Below are 7,695 nucleotides of genomic sequence, written 5' to 3'. Positions count from 1 at the left end.
CCAACGAGATGTGGCCATAATGAACGACCACCCCCTTCCATGAATTGCAATCTCGGTCGTCCAACTTCGCCAGCAAAATTGACCGGCCTAGGTTAAATTTTAGGTGATCAACCAAGATTAACTTAATGGTATCACACGCCATTTTTTGCGGCAAGTCTCATGACTTAGCTCGCCACAGATAATTACCTGCCGCCTAGCTGGCGAGCGATTGGTCAGAATAGCTAGGTCTTGCACACAAGACCCACTCATCAATCAGCTGCACATTTTCCATGAAAATACTCGAGACATCAAACATGTCACAAACTGGGGGATGTTCATCAGGGTATTGGTCTGGCGGTTTACAGCGAGCGGCGTGCAACGCGCCCATTACGATAAAGTGTCAGGAAAAGGCGAACGGTTAATGAGCAGTAAGTGAGTAGTGGGTATAAGGCTGACCAGTCTTCCCTCGTGATGGAAACATGATGGTCACCACTTTTACACGACTCCGCTTCTCCACTACTTAACTGTCTACACTTCCCATGAGGTCAGGTGTGCTCAATCATGACTTGTATAAATAGGTTTTTGACCTATTTCGATAAAAAAACAAGTGTTACCAATACAAGTATTCCGAAAAACACCAAGAACTGATAGCTTAAATTCAGCAAGCTAGTTCCATATTCTGATACAAGTTATAAAATAGCCACACCTTCAAAGTTAACCATTTTGATTTTAACACCTTCTTCTCTTCCCCCCATAAGATCAACACTTCTCCTTTAATTTGTGAATGAAACAAGACTGGAACGACCATTTCTTAGTTTAGGCCAGGATTGTACATATTGATCTCTCGAATCTAAAGTACTCCCGTGCGGTGCATTTGTTTGGGGGTTTGGATTCGATTTTCATCAACACACCCAAATTTAACAAAACCAACATAATCAGTTTTTACCCCAAAACACCAGGCCATGTATTTGTGTCACGGTTAGGACTCCAATCCATAATTCTGACATAAAGTAACAACTCTGGTTTGCGGTGTGAATTCCTAGTCATAAAACTGACACACCACAAAACCTGTCGGTTTTGTCTGCTACGGCTTGGTCGACCTTTCGAAGTCCTGGAGGTAACCTTGAAACGGTTAGAAAAAGCATACATTATTTTTTTTCCAGCTAGGAATGACCTGGACGTATATTACTCTGATAACCCATAAAGAAATTGACTCCTGGTTACGGCTAGATATCCAGGTCGTGTATCTGTGTAAAGGTTAAGACTCCAAACCGTAATTCTGACATAAATTAATAACTCTGCTTTACGACCTGAATTCCTAGCTGTAAATCTGACATACCACAAAACCTGCAGGTTTATACTTAACTACATCTTGGTCGACCTATCGTTTCCTAACCGTAAAGACCTATAATTTCCTTTTGTGCCACATCATATCAGCTAGTTCTTTTAATTTTGAAAAAATAGATCTGTTTGAAGACTGATCTATAGAAGGTTATAGTTGTTCAACCACTTATTTAATAACACCACCTCCATATAACCACCTATATCAATAATCTCCACTAAAACCCCCACAAACTCAATGCAATGTACTCAAAGGATAAACCTAACTTTATTTTGGATGAAGACCCATCTCTTTGTAAATATTTTGTAATATGCTGTCTAAAGAGGGGACACAAAAACGAAGAAAAAGTGGTTTAGTCAGTCAATCATATTGGAGTAAGATTTTTGACAATTTTTTATTGAAACAAGTAACACTAATAACCTTGATGGAGTTGAATTGTATCTTCAATTTGTAGACATACGCAAAAAAGTGGAAGAATATATGGATTTACTTCGTATGTGCAAACAACTTAGTCTTAGAGGTGAGACTGATGAGCAAGTCGTTAGCTAAAGCTAAGAAGGAATGGAGAAAATGGAAAGGTTATAATATCAACTTTGAAGCCCAATTCTCCATCGTCAAAGATTTATTGATACGTCGAAAGAGATGTTATTAAAACCAACTTTGTAATTGGGATCTATTAAGTATGTAATGGGTCTTATTGTGGTCTAATTAATTAAAGTATTACTACTTTTCAATCAAAGTATGTATTTATGTTGAAACTCGAAATTTCTCAACTTACATATTTATTTACGGACGGGAAAAATTCCTTCTAAACATGTTAACCCATCCATAATGCAGACTCAGGTGATTGTGGGCAAAATAACGAGCAAAAGTTCTTTACTTCCCATCCGTAATTCATATTCACGACCGTTTTTTCCTTTTTTACGGTTGGTTCAACACATCATCTAAGACGTAACAGGTAAAATCAATGTGGTCTGATTTTTAACGGATTTGAATCAATACAATTACTATTGGGAGTTCATTATAAGGTTTTCTGAGTATTGTGACGAAGAGTTTCATCACTTTTTTCAAAGTTTTCAAAAAAAAACAAAAAAAAAAACACGAAAATCACTTTTTTCCCATCTTTAAAAACCCAAGAAAATCAAGTTTTGATTTGCAAAAGGTTAATCATTTGATTAGTCTAATCCATTAACTAATACTGATTAGTTAACTTAATCATTTTATTTAAAACACTAATCAAATTGAGATAGATTAGGTATTACAGAAAACATAAGGATTAGGGGTTTTATGGATTACTATTTCATGACCCTATACAGCTCCAGAAAAACCTAGCCCGTTTAAAGCCCCAATAGTAGAATTCCAATTTCTTTCTTCTAAATTTGATATGTGTTTCATTTTATATGTAGATTTTTTCTCATATTAGGTAATTATTATTTTGATGGTGTTCTAAAACCAATTACTTATATTTTTATTTTATTTTGAAACTCAAAGAAAAGATATATTGAAGAGTTAAGGGTGAACATAGTTTGCATCCTCTTCTAGTTGAGAAACAATCAAACTAGGAGGAACAGACGACCAAATATAACTCAGTTTATCGACTCTAGATAGCTTGGAAAACATGTCTGCTATTTTATTCTTCTCTTTTGGCACATAAAAACTATTTTATTCTTCTCTTTTGGCACATAAAAGCATTGCCAAGAGTTAAAATCTAAAAGAAATTGCTTAACGAATTGAATTAAATTGTGTATTCTCCAGTCACAGTTATTATTCTCGTTATTCACTGCGTCACCCACCAATTTTTAGTCCAATTCAAACCGAACTTTCTGCAAATTCATCTCCTTTGCCCATGTAATCGCCTCCCACGGACCTTTGCACTCTGCATGTTCCGGACTAGTTGAAGCTGCTAAGTAGACGCATTTGGATCCTTTATAGGTACCTGCAAAATCACGATCTATTTGTAAAGGACCAGAAAATTCACCATTCTAACGGATTGGATTTCAACCCGTCCAGCAAGGCTAAACCTCCGTTCCGTCACTCGGAAAATATAAAACGATATGTAAATCCATTAATTGGCCCTTTGCTTTTAAATTAATATTAATTGAGAATTGTATGCACTCCTTATTTTGTATCTCACTAGTAGCAGATTACTTCTTATCAACAACATGGTTGAGCTTTGGGCCATCAAACAGGCCTTGAAACTCGCTGTCACCTTGAAATTCCAGAATATGATTGTTGAAAGTGACTTGTCCTACGTTATAAGCTTATGCAAGTGTTTTATTAGTCAGCCCTGGTATTTTCGAAATGTCTTATCTGAAATATGGTTTTTGCAGCAGATATTTTGGCAAAAAAAACAGCAAATGAATGTCTAAATCAGATATGAACTAGACAGGGGTGTAAATTCGGGCAGGCCGGGCCGCCCGACCCAAAAAATAAGACGGGCCGGGCAGGCCAGGCTTAATATTTGTGAGCCCGTAAATAAATTCAGGCCGGACAGGCCGGGCACAAGTAGATAATTTGCTACCCAAAGACCGCCCAAAGCCCGCTTTTTATACGGGCAGGCCAGACCGGGCCGGACAGGCCACTATTTTGATTTTTCTTTTTTTAAGTTTAAATTTTCAAATGAACGGTATTAAATACAATATCCTTTCCTTTCCAACATCGAATATCGTAAGTGATAGTATTATTTTATATTTAAATTACACTGACAAATTTTTAATTTTAACCTATAATAAATAATTAATTAGAGTACAATAAACTTTGGGGGTTTGGATTCGATTTTCATCAACACACCCAAATTTAACAAAACCAACATAATCAGTTTTTACCCCAAAACACCGGGCCATGTATTTGTGTCACGGTTAGGACTCCAATCCATAACTCTGACATAAAGTAACAACTCTGGTTTGCGGTGTGAATTCCTAGTCATAAAACTGACACACCACAAAACCTGCCGGTTTTGTCTGCTACGGCTTGGTCGACCTTTCGAAGTCCTGGAGGTAACCTTGAAACGGTTAGAAAAAGCATACGTTATTTTTTTCCCGATAGGAATGACCTGGCCGTATATTCCTCTGATAACCCATAAAGAAATTGACTCCTGGTTATGGTTAGATATCCAGGTCGTGTATCTGTGTAAAGGTATCTGTGTAAAGGTTAAGACTCCAAGAGTTAAAATCTAAAAGAAATTGCTTAACGGATTGAATTAAATTGTGTATTCTCCTGTCACAGTTATTATGCTCGTTATTCACTGCGTCAGCCACCAGTTTTGAGTCCAATTCAAACCGAACTTTCTGCAAATTCATCTCATTTGCCCATGTAATCGCCTCCCACAGACCTTTGCACTCTGCATGTTCCGGACTAGTTGAAGCTGCTAAGTAGACGCATTTGCATCCTTTATGGGTACCTGCAAAATCACGATCTGTTTGTAACGGACCAGAAAATTCACCCTTCTAACGGATTGGATTTCAACCCGTCCAGCAAGGCTACACCTCCGTTCCGTCACTCCGAAAATATAAAACGATATGTAAATCCATTTCAGAACATTAAGAATAAAATGAAATAAAGCTGCAAGTTGTTGCTAACTTACTAAACTGTTTTCAAAAAAGTAAGGCTCAATAATAAATCAAAATTTACTGAGAAAGAGAAATAATAACAATAATAATAAAAGAAATACTTAACATTAAAACAGAAAGCTAAGCTTTTAATTTTAAAGAGACTGTGGAAAGGTAAGGAGATTTAATATTCAACTCCCATTAACAAATGAAATTAACTATAAAAATGTACACAAGTGTTTTGCACAAAACTATCATTCAACTGTACAAAATTTTTAGCATCCATACTTGGGAAAAATTTAATAAAAACTAACTTCACATTAACACTAAAACACCCCAGCCCATGATATATATATACAAGGACAACAATATATGCCACATTGTGTCCATAAATCCACGCCGCAAGCTATTCTCAGCTTACTACATCGAGCTAGCTCCAAACTCTGTGGGAAAACAAAACAAAACAAAACGGGGTGAGCCGCAGCCCAGTAGGGGATACAACGATAATCGAGCGCCAGAAAACAAATAAAAAATGCCACAAGTAAGAAACAGTAGTAAGAAAACTTGAACTGAAATCTGAAATTCACAAATAATTGTAAAGCATCCTTTCTCAAACATTTGCAAGCTGCCATTCACTTCGTTTCAAATAAATATTTACTCCACTATTTACAAGGCCAACGCCAACGTCAGGGTAGTCCGATACCAGCCACCGTTATCAAACAAACGGTCTTCCGGGTTGCCATCCGTAGATGGGGTGCCAATTAAGGCCTGACGGTCCTATAGTAGAGTACACTAGTTTCCAAATCAAATCAGTATTCGTCAAGGAAACATCCACAAAACCAAGTTATGAAAATATCGTAAATCCATAACTAAAACTTACACAAAAGTAAGTATTGGCAGCATCCTCAAAATTCGATTAAGCATACATCTACTGAGAGTCATGTTTATAAATCAACAAACTTAATCCATCAAAGCTTAACAGTAAAGTTTACAAGAGAACATTTCAATCATCAGATAATTTAAAAGAATGCAACTTCTCAAATCATTGAGCATAAACAGTAAGGAATATAAACATGAGATGGATATTCATAAAATCTCCATTTTAAACCATCTTTAATCGAAAATCCGTATAAAATTCATTAAACGACGGAACTCAGCTAATATCACATCCTTGGAAATCTAAGAAACCACTCCTTAACATAAAAATTATAAGAAGTAGCAATGAGATGCATAGCTGTGCGTAACAGTCTCGACAAAACAGGACAGAGATTGCGGTTTCAGCAAAATTGCAGTTTTGATAGTCTATAATCAAAAAATCACACAAAATTTGTTATGCAATGGAATTTGACGAATTTGGTCTCCTTTGAAATATGATAAAATCCTCTTTAACTTAAAAATGATGAGCAGTAGCAATAAGATGCACAGCTGTGCATAAAAGTTTCGAAAAACCAAGACAGTAACTTCGTTTCCAGAAAATTGTTGTTTTTGGTAGTGTACAATAGAAAATTCATGCAAAATTCAGTAGGCGATGGAAATGGGAAAGTTTGGTCTTGTTGAAAAATTGAGAGATCCCTATTTAACTTAAAAATTATAAACAAGAGTAACCAGTTGTATAGCTGTTTCAAAAAGTCTTAATAAAACAGGCCAGAAACATGTTTTCAGAAAACTTGTAGTTTCGGCAGCCTCCGATCAAAAATTCGTACACAAATCATTTAGTGACGGAACTCAGAGATTTTTGGTCTCTTTGAAAAGCTAAGAAATCCCTCTTCAAGTTAAAAATGATAAGCAAAGAAAATGGGTTATGTAGTGGTGTCAAAAAGTCTCAATAAAACAGGCCAGAAGTACCTTCCCAGGAATTTAAGGTTCTTTTCACAAACACTTGATGGGCTATTTTAGAAACTCAATTGAAGACTTGATTTTTGATAAAAATCAGAACTTGAATGAACTAAATACATTTTTAATCTTCAAAAACCATTCATAAGCATTCAAATTTATATGCAACTCATTATGCAAATATTAAACAAAGAGTAAATATGACATTTCAAACCATGCATGTGCCTTGTGTAAAATCAGCAAAAAGCATGGACAAATTGAAAAGAGTTCATGAATAAAGTTGGTTACCTTTAGGATTTACTAGCGTATGAAATACCCATTTAACGAATTCACAAATCAAAGAAACTGGAAGGAATTAAGGTCCAAATAGCACAAACAAAACCAAGAGATTCAAAGAAGAAAAACCCCTACCTTGAAACAAAAAGTAGCACAATCCATTGAGAATCAAAGCACTATCTTTTGTAAGAACCAGTGAGGATTTTCTGAAAATTTAAATCAAACCCAACCAAAACCAGTTGGTTACCACATAGAAATTCCACATAGAAAACAGGTAAATCAAAGGGAAGAAAAGCCCCCTACATTAGTGCATGCCAAAATCCAAGGGGTGCACGTTTTAAATTGCGTTTGAAAACTCCAAAGCCCCTTATTTGCTCTTGATGTGAAAAAGAAGAAGTAGAAGATGAAGAAGATAAAAATGGTGGAAATGAACAAATGAATGAGGTTTTTATTTTCTATTAAAATCAGGCTTTTGATGCAAAATACGAAAATACCCCTCATGACATTTGTGCACCATGTACTCAAATAAAAGCACCACATGTGCCCAAATGGATGGTGGTCAAGTAGGGTCTTACAACACGTTTGTTTTTTCCTTTATATAGGTAGAGTGTTTTATATAGAGGTTTACTTCTATATCTATATAAATATCACTATATAATCTCTCTTAAAATCATGCTTGTTTGATCACTATCTAACAACTCTATATTGTGTACCCAA

At 35.7% G+C, this 7,695-nt stretch overlaps 1 long non-coding RNA gene across 2 annotated transcripts; it reads right to left on the bottom strand.

The window, feature by feature from the left end:
• Positions 1-5,048: 5,048 nt before the first annotated feature.
• LOC113320908 lies at positions 5,049-7,397 on the bottom strand. Of its 2 annotated transcripts, XR_003346349.1 has the most exons (3): positions 7,282-7,397; positions 7,114-7,184; positions 5,049-5,312 (listed from the first exon to the last, which is right to left on the bottom strand). It is a non-coding gene; the product is annotated as an uncharacterized LOC113320908 (long non-coding RNA). The 2 variants fall into 2 exon arrangements; XR_003346348.1 differs by having other exon boundaries at positions 7,114-7,391.
• Between the last annotated feature and the right edge of the window lie 298 nt (positions 7,398-7,695).

This window comes from Papaver somniferum, chromosome 11, assembly GCF_003573695.1.
Source record: "Papaver somniferum cultivar HN1 chromosome 11, ASM357369v1, whole genome shotgun sequence".
Taxonomy (NCBI): domain Eukaryota; kingdom Viridiplantae; phylum Streptophyta; class Magnoliopsida; order Ranunculales; family Papaveraceae; genus Papaver; species Papaver somniferum.
Note: the sequence above shows the minus strand (reverse complement) of the source record. Positions and strands in the feature narration are given on the sequence as shown.